Consider the following 17,089-nt stretch of genomic DNA (forward strand, 5'->3'; position numbering starts at 1 on the left):
ACTGGGGGAAGGGGGCACTATCTCCAGGAATGGAGGGGTTAATGCCCCCTGCATACATGAGCACATCCAGCGTTATATTACTGCACATATACACATAGCAGAACTGGGGGATGGGGGGCACTATCTCCGGGAATGGAGGGGTTAATGCCCCCTGTATACATGAGCACATCCAGCGTTATATTACTGTACATATACACGACTGAACTGGGGGAAGGGGGCACTATCTCCAGGAATGGAGCGGTTAATGTCCCCTGTATACATGAGCACATCCAGCATTATATTACTGTACATATACACATGACAGAACTGGGGGAAGGGGGCACTATCTCCGGGAAAGGAGGGGTTAATGTCCCCTGTATACATGAGCACATCCAGCGTTATATTACTGTACATATACACATGGCAGAACTTGGGGAAGGGGGCACTATCTCCGGGAATGGAGGGGTTAATGTCCCCTGTATACATGAGCACATCCAGCGTTATATTACTGTACATATACACATGACAGAACTGGGGAAAGGGGGCACTATCTCCAGGAATGGAGGGGTTAATGCCCCCTGTATACATGAGCACATCCAGAGTTATATTACTGTACATATACACATGGCAGAACTGGGGGAAGGGGGCACTATCTCCGGGAATGGAGGGGTTAATGTCCCCTGTATACATGAGCACATCCAGCGTTATATTAATGTACATATACACGTGGCAGAACTGGCGGAGGGGGGCACTATCTCCGGGAATGGAGGGGTTAATGTCCCCTGTATACATGAGCACATTCAGCGTTATATTACTGTACATATACACATGGCAGAACTGGGGGAAGGGAGCACTATCTCCGGGAATGGAGGGGTTAATGCCCCCTGTATACATGAGCACATCCAGCGTTATATTACTGTACATATACACATGACAGAACTGGGGGAAGGGGGCACTATCTCCAGGAATGGAGGGGTTAATGTCCCCTGTACACATGAGCACATCCAGCATTATATTACTGTACATATACACATGGCAGAACTGGAGGAAGGGGGCACTATCTCCAGGAGTGGAGGGGTTAATGCCCCCTGCATACATGAGCACATCCAGCGTTATATTACTGCACATATACACATAGCAGAACTGGGGGATGGGGGGCACTATCTCCGGGAATGGAGGGGTTAATGCCCCCTGTATACATGAGCACATCCAGCGTTATATTACTGTACATATACACGACTGAACTGGGGGAAGGGGGCACTATCTCCAGGAATGGAGCGGTTAATGTCCCCTGTATACATGAGCACATCCAGCATTATATTACTGTACATATACACATGACAGAACTGGGGGAAGGGGGCACTATCTCCGGGAAAGGAGGGGTTAATGTCCCCTGTAAACATGAGCACATCCAGTGTTATATTACTGTACATATACACATGGCAGAACTTGGGGAAGGGGGCACTATCTCCGGGAATGGAGGGGTTAATGTCCCCTGTATACATGAGCACATCCAGCGTTATATTACTGTACATATACACATGACAGAACTGGGGAAAGGGGGCACTATCTCCAGGAATGGAGGGGTTAATGCCCCCTGTATACATGAGCACATCCAGAGTTATATTACTGTACATATACACATGGCAGAACTGGGGGAAGGGGGCACTATCTCCGGGAATGGAGGGGTTAATGTCCCCTGTATACATGAGCACATCCAGCGTTATATTACTGCACATATACACATAGCAGAACTGGGGGATGGGGGGCACTATCTCCGGGAATGGAGGGGTTAATGCCCACTGTATACATGAGCACATCCAGCGTTATATTACTGTACATATACACGACTGAACTGGGGGAAGGGGGCACTATCTCCAGGAATGAAGCGGTTAATGTCCCCTGTATACATGAGCACATCCAGCATTATATTACTGTACATATACACATGGCAGAACTGGGGGAAGAGGTCACTATCTCCGGGAATGGAGGGGTTAATGCCCCCTGTATACATGAGCACATCCAGCGTTATATTACTGTACATATACACATGGCAGAACTGGGGGAAGGGGGCACTATCTCCGGGAATGGAGGGGTTAATGCCCCCTGTATACATGAGCACATCCAGCATTATATTACTGTACATATACACATGGCAGAACTGGGGGAAGGGGGCACTATCTCCGGGAATGGAGGAGTTAATGTCCCCTGTATACATGAGCACATCCAGCGTTATATTACTGTACATATACACATGACAGAACAGGGGGAAGGGGGCACTATCTCCGGGAATGGAGGGGTTAATGTCCCCTGTATACATGAGCACATCCAGCGTTATATTACTGTACATATACACGTGGCAGTACTGGCGGAGGGGGGCACTATCTCCGGGAATGGAGGGGTGAATGTCCCCTGTATACATGAGCACATTCAGCGTTATATTACTGTACATATACACATGGCAGAACTGGGGGAAGGGAGCACTATCTCCAGGAATAGAGGGGTTAATGCCCCCTGTATACATGAGCACATCCAGTATTATATTACTGTACATATACACATGGCAGAACTGGGGGCAGGGGCGCTATCTCCAGGAATGGAGGGGTTAATGCCCCCTGTATACATGAGCACATCTAACATTATATTACTATACGTATACACATGGCAGAACTGGGGGAAGCGGGCACTATCTCCGGGAATGGAGGGGATAATGCCCCCTGTACACATGAGCACATCCAGCGTTATATTACTGTACATATACACATGGCAGAACTGGCGGAGGGGGCACTATCTCTGGGAATGGAGGGGTGTTAATGTCTCCTGTATACATGAGCACATCCAGCGTTATATTACTGTACATATACACATGGCAGAACTGGGGGAAGGGGGCACTATCTCCAGGAATGGAGGGGTTAATGTCCCCTGTACACATGAGCACATCCAGCATTATATTACTGTACATATACACATGGCAGAACTGGGGGAAGGGGGCACTATCTCCAGGAATGGAGGGGTTAATGCCCCCTGCATACATGAGCACATCCAGCGTTATATTACTGCACATATACACATAGCAGAACTGGGGGATGGGGGGCACTATCTCCGGGAATGCAGGGGTTAATGTCCCCTGTATACATGAGCACATCCAGCGTTATATTACTGTACATATACACGACTGAACTGGGGGAAGGGGGCACTATCTCCAGGAATGGAGCGGTTAATGTCCCCTGTATACATGAGCACATCCAGCATTATATTACTGTACATATACACATGACAGAACTGGGGGAAGGGGGCACTATCTCCGGGAAAGGAGGGGTTAATGTCCCCTGTATACATGAGCACATCCAGCGTTATATTACTGTACATATACACATGGCAGAACTTGGGGAAGGGGGCACTATCTCCGGGAATGGAGGGGTTAATGTCCCCTGTATACATGAGCACATCCAGCGTTATATTACTGTACATATACACATGACAGAACTGGGGAAAGGGGGCACTATCTCCAGGAATGGAGGGGTTAATGCCCCCTGTATACATGAGCACATCCAGAGTTATATTACTGTACATATACACATGGCAGAACTGGGGGAAGGGGGCACTATCTCAGGGAATGGAGGGGTTAATGTACCCTGTATACATGAGCACAACCAGCGTTATATTACTGTACATATACACATGGCAGAACTGGGGGAAGGGGGCACTATCTCCGGGAACGGAGGGGTTAATGCCCCCTGTATACATGAGCACAACCAGCGTTATATTACTGTAAATATACACATGGCAGAACTGGGGGGAGGGGAGCACTACCTCCGGGAATGGAGGGGTTAATGCCCCCTGTATACATGAGCACATCCAGCGTTATATTACTGTACATATACACATGGCAGAACTGGGGGAAGGGGGCACTATCTCCGGGAATGGAGGGTTTAATGCCGCCTGTATACATGAGCACATCCAGCGTTATATTACTGCACATATACACATAGCAGAACTGGGGGATGGGGGGCACTATCTCCGGGAATGGAGGGGTTAATGCCCCCTGTATACATGAGCACATCCAGCGTTATATTACTGTACATATACACGACTGAACTGGGGGAAGGGGGCACTATCTCCAGGAATGGAGCGGTTAATGTCCCCTGTATACATGAGCACATCCAGCGTTATATTACTGTACATATACACATGGCAGAACTGGGGAAAGGGGGCACTATCTCCAGGAATGGAGGGGTTAATGCCCCCTGTATACATGAGCACATCCAGAGTTATATTACTGTACATATACACATGGCAGAACTGGGGGAAGGGGGCACTATCTCCGGGAATGGAGGGGTTAATGCCCCCTGTATACAGGAGCACAACCAGCGTTATATTACTGTAAATATACACATGGCAGAACTGGGGGAAGGGGGCACTATCTCCGGGAATGGAGGGGTTAATGCCCCCTGTATACATGAGCACAACCAGCGTTATATTACTGTACATATACACATGGCAGAACTGGGGGAAAGGAACACTATCTCCGGGAATGGAGGGGTTAATGTCCCCTGTATACATGAGCACATCCAGCGTTATATTACTGTACATATACAAATGGCAGAACTGGGGGAAGGGGGCACTATCTCCGGGAATGGAGGGGTTAATGCCCCCTGTATACATGAGCACATCCAGCGTTACATTACTGTACACATACACATGGCAGAACTGGGGGGAGGGGGCACTATCTCCGGGAATGGAGGGGTTAATGCCCCCTGTATACATGAGCACATCCAGCGTTATATTACTATATATACACATGGCAGAACGGGGGAAGGAGAACTGGGGGAAGGGGGCACTATCTCCGGGAATGGAGGGGTTAATATCCCCTGTATACATGAGCACATCCAGCGTTATATTACTGTACATATACACATGGCAGAACTGGGGGAAGGGGCACTATCTCTGGGAATGGAGGGGTTAATGTCCCCTGTACACATGAGCACGTCCAGCGTTATATTACTGTACATATACACATGGCAGAACTGGGGGAAGGGGGCACTATCTCCGGGAATGGAGGGGTTAATGCCCCATGCATACATGAGCACATCCAGCGTTATATTACTGCACATATACACATAGCAGAACTGGGGGATGGGGGGCACTATCTCCGGGAATGGAGGGGTTAATGCCCCCTGTATACATGAGCACATCCAGCATTATATTACTGTACATATACACGACTGAACTGGGGGAAGGGGGCACTATCTCCAGGAATGGAGCGGTTAATGTCCCCTGTATACATGAGCACATCCAGCATTATATTACTGTACATATACACATGGCAGAACTGGGGGAAGAGGTCACTATCTCCGGGAATGGAGGGGTTAATGCCCCCTGTATACATGAGCACATCCAGCGTTATATTACTGTACATATACACATGACAGAACTGGGGGAAGGGGGCACTATCTCCGGGAAAGGAGGGGTTAATGTCCCCTGTATACATGAGCACATCCAGCGTTATATTACTGTACATATACACATGGCAGAACTTGGGGAAGGGGGCACTATCTCCGGGAATGGAGGGGTTAATGTCCCCTGTATACATGAGCACATCCAGCATTATATTACTGTACATATACACATGGCAGAACTGGGGGAAGGGGGCACTATCTCTGGGAATGGAGGGGTTAATGCCCCCTGTATAGATGAGCACATCCAGCGTTATATTACTGTACATATACACATGGCAGAACTGGGGGAAGGGGGCACTATCTCTGGGAATGGAGGGGTTAATGTCCCCTGTATACATGAGCACATCCAGAGTTATATTACTGTACATATACACATGGCAGAACTGGGGGAAGGGGGCACTATCTCCGGGAATGGAGGGGTTAATGCCCCCTGTATACATGAGCACATCCAGCGTTATATTACTGTACATATACACATGGCAGAATTGGGGGGAGGGGGGCACTATCTCCGGGAATGGAGGGGTTAATGTCCCCTGTATACATGAGCACATCCAGCGTTATATTACTGTACATATACAGATGGCAGAACTGGGGGAAGGGGGCACTATCTCCGGGAATGGAGGGGTTAATGCCTCCTGTATACATGAGCACATCCAGCGTTATATTACTGTACATATACACATGGCAGAACTGGGGGGAGGGGGCACTATCTCCGGGAATGGAGGGGTTAATGTCCCCTGTATACATGAGCACATCCAGCGTTATATTACTGTACATATAAACATGGCAGAACTGGGGGAAGGGGGCACTATCTCAGGGAATGGAGGGGTTAATGCCCCCTGTATACATGAGCACATCCAGCGTTATATTACTGTACATATACACATGGCAGAACTGGGGGAGGGGGGCACTATCTCCGGGAATGGAGGGGTTAATGCCCCCTGTATACATGAGCACATCCAGCGTTATATTACTGTAGATATACACATGGCAGAACTGGGGGAGGGGGCACTATCTCCAGGAATGGAGGGGTTAATGCCCCCTGTATACATGAGCACATCCAGCATTATATTACTGTACATATACACATGGCAGAACTGGGGGAAGGGGCACTATCTCTGGGAATGGAGGGGTTAATGTCCCCTGTACACATGAGCACGTCCAGCGTTATATTACTGTACATATACACATGGCAGAACTGGGGGAAGGGGGCACTATCTCCGGGAATGGAGGGGTTAATGCCCCATGCATACATGAGCACATCCAGCGTTATATTACTGCACATATACACATAGCAGAACTGGGGGATGGGGGGCACTATCTCCGGGAATGGAGGGGTTAATGCCCCCTGTATACATGAGCACATCCAGCGTTATATTACTGTACATATACACGACTGAACTGGGGGAAGGGGGCACTATCTCCAGGAATGGAGCGGTTAATGTCCCCTGTATACATGAGCACATCCAGCATTATATTACTGTACATATACACATGGCAGAACTGGGGGAAGAGGTCACTATCTCCGGGAATGGAGGGGTTAATGCCCCCTGTATACATGAGCACATCCAGCGTTATATTACTGTACATATACACATGACAGAACTGGGGGAAGGGGGCACTATCTCCGGGAAAGGAGGGGTTAATGTCCCCTGTATACATGAGCACATCCAGCGTTATATTACTGTACATATACACATGGCAGAACTTGGGGAAGGGGGCACTATCTCCGGGAATGGAGGGGTTAATGTCCCCTGTATACATGAGCACATCCAGCATTATATTACTGTACATATACACATGGCAGAACTGGGGGAAGGGGGCACTATCTCTGGGAATGGAGGGGTTAATGCCCCCTGTATAGATGAGCACATCCAGCGTTATATTACTGTACATATACACATGGCAGAACTGGGGGAAGGGGGCACTATCTCTGGGAATGGAGGGGTTAATGTCCCCTGTATACATGAGAACATCCAGAGTTATATTACTGTACATATACACATGGCAGAACTGGGGGAAGGGGGCACTATCTCCGGGAATGGAGGGGTTAATGCCCCCTGTATACATGAGCACATCCAGCGTTATATTACTGTACATATACACATGGCAGAATTGGGGGGAGGGGGGCACTATCTCCGGGAATGGAGGGGTTAATGTCCCCTGTATACATGAGCACATCCAGCGTTATATTACTGTACATATACACATGGCAGAACTGGGGGAAGGGGGCACTATCTCCGGGAATGGAGGGGTTAATGCCTCCTGTATACATGAGCACATCCAGCGTTATATTACTGTACATATACACATGGCAGAACTGGGGGGAGGGGGCACTATCTCCAGGAATGGAGGGGTTAATGTCCCCTGTATACATGAGCACATCCAGCGTTATATTACTGTACATATAAACATGGCAGAACTGGGGGAAGGGGGCACTATCTCCGGGAATGGAGGGGTTAATGCCCCCTGTATACATGAGCACATCCAGCGTTATATTACTGTACATATAAACATGGCAGAACTGGGGGAGGGGGGCACTATCTCCAGGAATGGAGGGGTTAATGCCCCCTGTATACATGAGCACATCCAGCGTTATATTACTGTAGATATACACATGGCAGAACTGGGGGAGGGGGCACTATCTCCAGGAATGGAGGGGTTAATGCCCCCTGTATACATGAGCACATCCAGCGTTATATTACTGTACATATACACATGGCAGAACTGGGGGAGGGGGGCACTATCTCCAGGAATGGAGGGGTTAATGCCCCCTGTATACATGAGCACATCCAGCGTTATATTACTGTAGATATACACATGGCAGAACTGGGGGAGGGGGCACTATCTCCAGGAATGGAGGGGTTAATGCCCCCTGTATACATGAGCACATCCAGCGTTATATTACTGTAGATATACAAATGGCAGAACTGGGGGAAGGGGGCACTATCTCCGGGAATGGAGGGGTTAATGCCCCCTGTATACATGAGCACATCCAGCGTTATATTACTGTACATATACACATGGCAGAACTGGGGGAAGGGGGTACTATCTCCGGGAATGGAGGGGTTAATGTCCCCTGTATACATGATCACATCCAGCGTTATATTACTGTACATATACACATGGCAGAACTGGGGGAAGGGGGCACTATCTCTGGGAATGGAGGAGTTAATGTCCCCTGTATACATGAGCACATCCAGAGTTATATTACTGTACATATACAAATGGCAGAACTGGGGGAAGGGGGGCACTATCTCCGGGAATGGAGGGGTTAATGCCCCCTGTATACATGAGCACATCCAGCGTTATATTACTGTACATATACACATGGCAGAATTGGGGGGAGGGGGGCACTATCTCCGGGAATGGAGGGGTTAATGTCCCCTGTATACATGAGCACATCCAGCGTTATATTACTGTACATATACACATGGCAGAACTGGGGGAAGGGGGCACTATCTCCGGGAATGGAGGGGTTAATGCCTCCTGTATACATGAGCACATCCAGCGTTATATTACTGTACATATACACATGGCAGAACTGGGGGGAGGGGGCACTATCTCCAGGAATGGAGGGGTTAATGTCCCCTGTATACATGAGCACATCCAGCGTTATATTACTGTACATATAAACATGGCAGAACTGGGGGAAGGGGGCACTATCTCCGGGAATGGAGGGGTTAATGCCCCCTGTATACATGAGCACATCCAGCGTTATATTACTGTACATATAAACATGGCAGAACTGGGGGAGGGGGGCACTATCTCCAGGAATGGAGGGGTTAATGCCCCCTGTATACATGAGCACATCCAGCGTTATATTACTGTAGATATACACATGGCAGAACTGGGGGAGGGGGCACTATCTCCAGGAATGGAGGGGTTAATGCCCCCTGTATACATGAGCACATCCAGCGTTATATTACTGTACATATACACATGGCAGAACTGGGGGAGGGGGGCACTATCTCCAGGAATGGAGGGGTTAATGCCCCCTGTATACATGAGCACATCCAGCGTTATATTACTGTAGATATACACATGGCAGAACTGGGGGAGGGGGCACTATCTCCAGGAATGGAGGGGTTAATGCCCCCTGTATACATGAGCACATCCAGCGTTATATTACTGTAGATATACAAATGGCAGAACTGGGGGAAGGGGGCACTATCTCCGGGAATGGAGGGGTTAATGCCCCCTGTATACATGAGCACATCCAGCGTTATATTACTGTACATATACACATGGCAGAACTGGGGGAGGGGGGCACTATCTCCGGGAATGGAGGGGTTAATGTCCCCTGTATACATGATCACATCCAGCGTTATATTACTGTACATATACACATGGCAGAACTGGGGGAAGGGGGCACTATCTCCGGGAATGGAGGAGTTAATGTCCCCTGTATACATGAGCACATCCAGAGTTATATTACTGTACATATACAAATGGCAGAACTGGGGGAAGGGGGGCACTATCTCCGGGAATGGAGGGGTTAATGCCCCCTGTATACATGATCACATCCAGGGTTATATTACTGTACATATACACATGGCAGAACTGGGGGAAGGGGGCACTATCTCTGGGAATGGAGGAGTTAATGTCCCCTGTATACATGAGCACATCCAGAGTTATATTACTGTACATATACAAATGGCAGAACTGGGGGAAGGGGGGCACTATCTCCGGGAATGGAGGGGTTAATGCCCCCTGTATACATGAGCACATCCAGCGTTATATTACTGTACATATACACATGGCAGAACTGGGGGGAGGGGGGCACTATCTCTGGGAATGGAGGAGTTAATGTCCCCTGTATACATGAGCACATCCAGCATTATATTACTGTACATATACACATGGCAGAACTGGGGGAATGGAGGGGTTAATGCCCCCTGCGCCCAGTAATGGGGGATCTCCACATACCTCCACCTGCAGAGCCGCCACCACATATATGGCTGTTCTGTGCGCACAGGACCTGTGATGAGGTCACAGGAGGGGAGGAGTCAGGGGTCACATGATCAGGGGCCTCAGTGGATGCAGGACTGTGCTGTGCTGGTTGTCATGGTGCTGGATGTGGAGAAGGTTATGTGTGGGGTCAGGAGGGGTTTACAGTGTGGATGTAGCAGAGCCGCGTGTGTACGAGGTGTACGGAGCGGAGCCGCGCGTGTACGAGGTGTACGGAGCGGAGCCGCGCGTGTAGGAGGTGTACGGAGCGGAGCCGCGCGTGTAGGAGGTGTACGGAGCGGAGCCGCGTGTGTACGGTGTACGGAGCGGAGCCGCGCGTGTAGGAGGTGTACGGAGCGGAGCCGCGCGTGTAGGAGGTGTACGGAGCGGAGCCGCGCGTGTGCGGAGCGGAGCCGCGCGTGTAGGAGGTGTACGGAGCGGAGCCGCACGTGTAGGAGGTGTACGGAGCGGAGCCGCACGTGTAGGAGGTGTACGGAGCGGAGCCGCGCGTGTAGGAGGTGTACGGAGCGGAGCCGCGTGTGTACGAGGTGTACGGAGCGGAGCCGCGTGTGTACGACGTGTACGGAGCGGAGCCGCGTGTGTACGACGTGTACGGAGCGGAGCCGCGTGTGTACGACGTGTACGGAGCGGAGCTGCGTGTGTACGGAGCGGAGCCGCATGTGTACGGAGCGGAGCCGCATGTGTACGACGTGTACGGAGCGGAGCCGTGTGTACGACGTATGCGGTGCTGAGCCGTGTGTGTATACGTCGTATACGGACCAGAGCCGTGTGTGTACAGAGCGGAGCTGAGTGTTTACAATGTGTACGGAGCGGAGGCGTGCGTGTACGAGGTGTGCACACAAAACAGGGTGGGATACAATATGGATTAACCCTGTGATGCATAATGCGGGCCTTTTAGGCCCTTTAGCTTACTTTTTTTACTATTTGCTGCAAGATTACTTAACTAAGAATTTTGAAACTCTAGGTATTCTTCAGGTTTGTAGTTTTTGGTCATTTACAGTTGTTTATATAGATTCATGTGATGGCATTTTTTTTTTTTTTTATAAAAATGTTTTTTTTTGGGAAAACCACATATTTTCATGATACAGGCCTTTTAAGCCCTTCTTATATTTATCAGTTTTTGTCTCATTTTCTTGCAGGTAACAAGTTACTGTTTTATTGTAATCATTATTTTTTTTATTTTAGTTTTAACTTTTTAGTTTACTGACAATTAAGTCAACAACAATGTCTTTGTCAAAGGGTTTGACTGATCAAGAGATTGAAGTAATCATTTTTTAAAGTGATGTTGAAAGTGAACTTTCTTTGTCTGATGAAGACTACCTGCCACCAGCAAATCACTCTGCTCCTTTGTCTAGTGATTTTTCTGATGATGAAGAAATGGATCGAGCAGAAATGACACAAGTAACATCTAACATCTAAAACTAATGTATTTTGGCATAGTAATCCTCTGGCACTTGGACGTACTCCTTTACATAATATTCTGAGACAAACTCAAGGTGTTGTAGGAACTCCCAAATACTTATCCACTAAAGATGTTTTCTGTAAAAAAAAAGTTTCTGATGATACTGCAGATGAGGTGTTTTTATGTACAAACATAGTAGGAAGATGTATTGGTTCTGGAACAAACAAAACATCAAAAAATATCGCACGAAATGAAGTTTATGCTTATATTGGACTAACACTTTTGGCAGGTTATCAATAATCTTATGATGTACCGATCAGAGAATTATTTCTGGACCCACATTCTGATCCATACTACAAAGCAACAGTGTCAGTGAATAGATATGAGTCAGTGAAGAAGTTGGCGCACCAGTGTAGAAATACCTAGGTTCTCACATTGTAAAAAAAACTTGCTATAGCTATTTACAATTCTGGTATAAACACAACAATGGACAATTACTTCACTAATGTTGAACTGGGCGATTTTTTTGCTTGGAAAAAATATTACAGTTGTTGGTACTATGAAGTCATATCGACGAGATATTCCTCCAGTGATGTAGCACAATGCACAGCCAGCACTTTTTGATAGTTGTCTTTGGTTTCAGCAATAAATCAACAATGGTGTCTTACAAAGCTAAAAAGGAAAAATCAGTTTTCTAGTGATTCCCGTAAAAAAATATTTTTTTTCTCCTTCCCCCATGACGATACCACGGAGAGAGGGGATCCGCCCTTCAAGGACAGGAAACCTACAGGTAGAAAGGGCGGTACCTCTCTCCCGCATCAGTTGGTTTCCGGTCCTTGACGGGGGAACCTACAACGGCGTACCTGTAAAGGAAGGCATACTAGAGGGGTGCCAAAAGAGAAGATTGTCGTGGGATGCCAGACCGACTCAGGCAGCGGGGGGGTCTCTGCCTCGGCTGGTGCGGAAGCCTGAAGCGCCACCGCTGAGGTCAGCTTGCCTCCAGGGTGGCAGGGAGATGCAGCAACCCATGGCGGGGTTACCCTCCACTGAAGACCGTACCAGAGAAGGACGGTCGGCTGGTAAGCCCCACAGAGGCAGCATCTGCTGCGGTCCTGCTTACTCTCCTGGAATTCTCATCTGCTCCGGGCCAGCGCGGGTGAGTAGCGCTCCGGAAACTTCCAGGTCCCACTGCGCACGTGGTGCATTACTGGGAGGTCAGTGGGCACATGCGCGCAATCTCTGTCAGGGACGTGGCGCATGGGGCGCCCTATGAACACCGGCGTCCATGTAGTTAAATATAATTAATTAATAATTAACGTCCGGCGTTCAGCTGGAGGGGGAGTGCCCTATGGTTTATATACTGCCAGATAGCACTGGGAAGGTGCTTCTAATAAAGCTCCGGCGGTCTCCAAATTAGCCATGAGTGAGCAGGAGCAACAGGAGATGAAGTCTCTGCATCCCCAGTCACTACAGCAGCAACAACAGCAGCAAAGGGAGAAGGAAACAGGACGGCAAGAAGACCCTTCCTATCATCACAAGCGTGGTAACAGTGGGAGTTCTGGCAGATCGTCACAGCGCAGCAAGGACTCTAGTGTGACATCAACCCCCAGAGAGAATCCATCTACAAAAATGGTTCTTCCCCCTAACCCGGTACGCCTTCTTCCATCAGGATGGTAAGTGATCTTCTTGAAAGCTCACTTTGTAACTAGAGTCTTCCCCTTTTGTCTCTTCTCTTACCAGGGAAGGAAAAGTGCAGGCAAGATCAAACACAGGACCTGTGTACTTTGCGCAGAAGAGTTACCCACTACATGGGAAAATAGACTCTGCAGCTCTTGTACAGAGCAATTTGTGAGGAAACCCCTAAGTTCGCCTCGGAGCTCAGGTCCATAATAAAGTCCCAGGTAGAAAATACCTTTAAGTCCCTTCAGAAGAAAGAGAAGAAACAGAAATAGTCCAGACATATATCCCCCATATCCGGGTCTAGAAGTCCAGAGGAGGATGAGGAAGATTCAGATACGTTCAACTCATCATCATCCTCATCTTCCTCCGGGCATAGAGGCGGACCTAGCTGTTTTCCCATAGTGGAAACAGTCTAATTAGAGCAGTCAGGTCCACTATAGGGTTGATAGATCCCTGTCCTAAAAAATCTGTTCAGGATATGATGTTTAGCGGCCTAGAACAAAAAAAGAGATCTTTTCCTCTCAATGAGAAAGTCGTCTCCCTGATTAGGAGAGAGAGTGGAAAAAAACTGAAAGAAAGGGCCGTTTATCCCCAAAAAGAAAATACCCTTTCAATGACCCGGTGTAGCGTCGGCGTCCCTGCCTCCTGCTAGGCAGGGACGCCGTTCCCCTCACCTCTCCGCTCCATGCTCGGCGTCTTCCTCCCGCTCTGCTGGCAGCGCGCGCTGCTTCCCGGCCTCTGTGCTTAGGGCGCGCGCGCGCTTCCCCTCTCTTAAAGGGGCCGCGCGCGCCGTCCTAAGGAGTCCCCGGCCAATGGCCGGAGGACCTCACCATATATAAGGCACCTCCTCCAAAATGGAGGTGCCCGAGCAATGTTGTTGCAAAGCCTTTCAACTCTGCTTCAGCCCTCAGGTCCCGTTACCAGTTACCTGCCAGTCACCTGCCTGATACCTGCCTGATATCTGCTTACCTGCTTGCAATCCTGTGGTCCGACAGTCTGCCTACCAGCACCTGCCAGTCTGTCTATGGATCAGTCCGCCTGCAGACCAGGAAGTACCTGCCAGATACCTGCCTGATAGCTGCCTGCCTGTCCAGAGACTCTTACTCGCTCTCCTGGGAGCGCTCACCTGCTACCTACCTGCTAGCCTACCTGGAGGCTTAGCCGTCACTTGCTGTGACCACCTGCCAGTCCAGAGACTCTTACTCGCTCACCTGCTACCTACCTGCTAGCCTACCTGGAGGCTTAGCCGTCACTTGCTGTGACCACCTGCCAGTCCAGAGACTCTTACTCGCTCACCTGGGAGTGCTCACCTGCTACCTACCTGCTAGCCTACCTGGAGGCTTAGCCGTCACTTGCTGTGACCACCTGCCTGTCCAGAGACTCTTGCCCGCTCACCTGGGAGCGTTCACCTGCTACCTGCCTGCTAGCCTACCTGGAGGCTCTGCCGTCACTTGCCGTGACCACCTGCCTGTCCAGAGACTCTTGCCCGCTCACCTGGGAGCGCTCACCTGCTACCTGCCTGACTAGCCTATCCTGAGACTCTTTCCCTGCTGTCACTTGCCGTGACCACCTGCCCGTCTAGAGACTGTCCCCGTCACTTGCCGTGACCTCGTGCCCTTCTACCCAGAGACTGTCCCTGTGACTTGCCGTGACTACCTGCCCGCCTTCCCTGGGAGCCACCCGCCTCCTTACAAGGACTGCCCCTTTGTATAGTTGCTCAGAGGTTCCACCTCCCTGACCCGTTACAGTCCCCGTCACTTGCCGTGACCTTCTGCCCTTCTACCCAGAGACTGTCCCTGTCACTTGCCGTGACTACCTGGGAGCCACCCGCCTTCTTACAAGAACTGCCCCTTTGTATAGTTGCTCAGAGGTTGCACCTCCCAGACCCGTTACACCCGGTATTTTCATTCTGGGAGAAGGCGCCAAAATTATAAGTGGCGATTGCGACAGCCTGTAAAATTTTTTCCCTTCTGTTCAAGTATTGAAAGATCCCATGGACAAAAAAGCGGATACCCTCCTAAAGGGTTCCTGGGAGGCCGCTGGGCGAGGGTTAAAACCCACGGTAGCAGCCACATGTACGGCCAGATCACTAATAGTCTGGCTAGACCAACTAGAAACACAACTGAGAGTAAACATCCAGGGATACTATACTAGTCTCTATCTCCTTAATGAAAGGGGCAGCTGCCTTCCTGGCTGATGCATCCGCTGACTCTTAGACTAGCGGCCAGGGCGGCAGGCTTCTCCAATGCAGCCCGGTGTGCTCTCTGGTTTAAATGTTGGCCAGGAGACCTCCAGACAAAATCAAAGTTTTGCTCCATTCCCTGTGAGGACGAATTCTTATTTGGACCTACGCTCGATGATATTCTCGACAAAGCCGGGGATAATAAAAAATGCTTCCCCGTCCTCTCCAATATCTCTTATAGGAAGTCCTTTCGGAGTAAGAAGTTTATCCGCAGGAAACCCCCCAGGAACCAGGATAAGTGGGAGGATAGAAGGAGGAAGACTAAAGGGTTCATGTTCAACAGATCCCCCATTGACAACAGAAAGCCCTCCCAATGAGGGTTTTCCCCAGGTGGGGGGAAGGTTATAATTTATTCTCCCGACCTGGGAAAGGATATCCAACAGCTCTTGGATCGTAGACCTAATAAAATCAGGTCTAAAATCTGAATTCCCCAACCAAATTTCCTAACAACACCCAAGAGATCCTCAAACGAAGAGCAACTAGCCTTAGAACAGGAGATTCTGGGCCTGATAGGGAAAGCAGTCCTTCAAGAAGTCCCTGCCCAGGAAAAAGGCGAAGGATTCTACTCCCCTCTGTTCCTGAGGAAAAAAAATGGACGGGGCTTTCAGGACAATCATAAACCTAAAGAAATTGAACACGTTTCTGAAGGTTCAAACCTTCAAAATGGAAACAATAAAAACATCAGTAAAAATGTTGTTTCCAAACTGTTTCATGACTGTTTTGGATCTAAAGGACGCTTACTATCATGTCCCCATCCACAAAGATTATCAGAAATTCCTCAGGGCAGCAATAGCAATGGTGGGGGGTAATCAAGCACTATCAGTATACAGCTCTCCCATTCAGTCTAGCCATAGCTCCACGGGTGTTCACCAAGATAGTGGCAGAGGTAATGGCACACTTGAGGGAGCAAGATGTCCTGATTGTCCCGTACCTGGACGATTTTCTGATAATAGGCATTTCTTTCCAACATTGCAAAAACCAACTAGGGAAGGTCATGGATTCGTTGACGAACTTAGGCTGGCTTTTGAATCTAAAGAAATCCAAAACCGAGCCGTACCAAGTGCAAGAATATCTGGGCATCATGTTAGATTCAAAAAATCAGGAGTGTCATCTCGCAGCAGAAAAAAAATAAAAAATCATAGCTCAGATATCTCGAGCAAGAGACCACCCCTCTATGACTCTGTGAAAAGCAATGTCCCTCCTAGGTTCCATGACTGCCTGTATTCCGGCCGTTCAATGGGCTCAGATGCATACCAGGGATTTGCAGTGGGAAATCTTGGGGGGCGAAAACTCTCTAAAAGGTAATTTAAAAGTTCAGCTAAGCTTGCCGTCAAAAACTACCCTTTCTCTATGATG

At 49.1% G+C, this 17,089-nt stretch overlaps 1 pseudogene; it reads right to left on the minus strand.

Moving 5' to 3' along the window:
- The window catches only part of LOC141271433 (uncharacterized), a 117,912-nt pseudogene extending 107,484 nt beyond the window's left edge, over positions 1 to 10,428 (minus strand).
- Between the last annotated feature and the right edge of the window lie 6,661 nt (positions 10,429 to 17,089).

Source organism: Phyllobates terribilis, unplaced genomic scaffold (assembly GCF_046119375.1).
Source record: "Phyllobates terribilis strain yellow unplaced genomic scaffold, ASM4611937v1 Scaffold_5__5_contigs__length_657084704, whole genome shotgun sequence".
In the NCBI taxonomy this organism is placed as follows: domain Eukaryota; kingdom Metazoa; phylum Chordata; class Amphibia; order Anura; family Dendrobatidae; genus Phyllobates; species Phyllobates terribilis.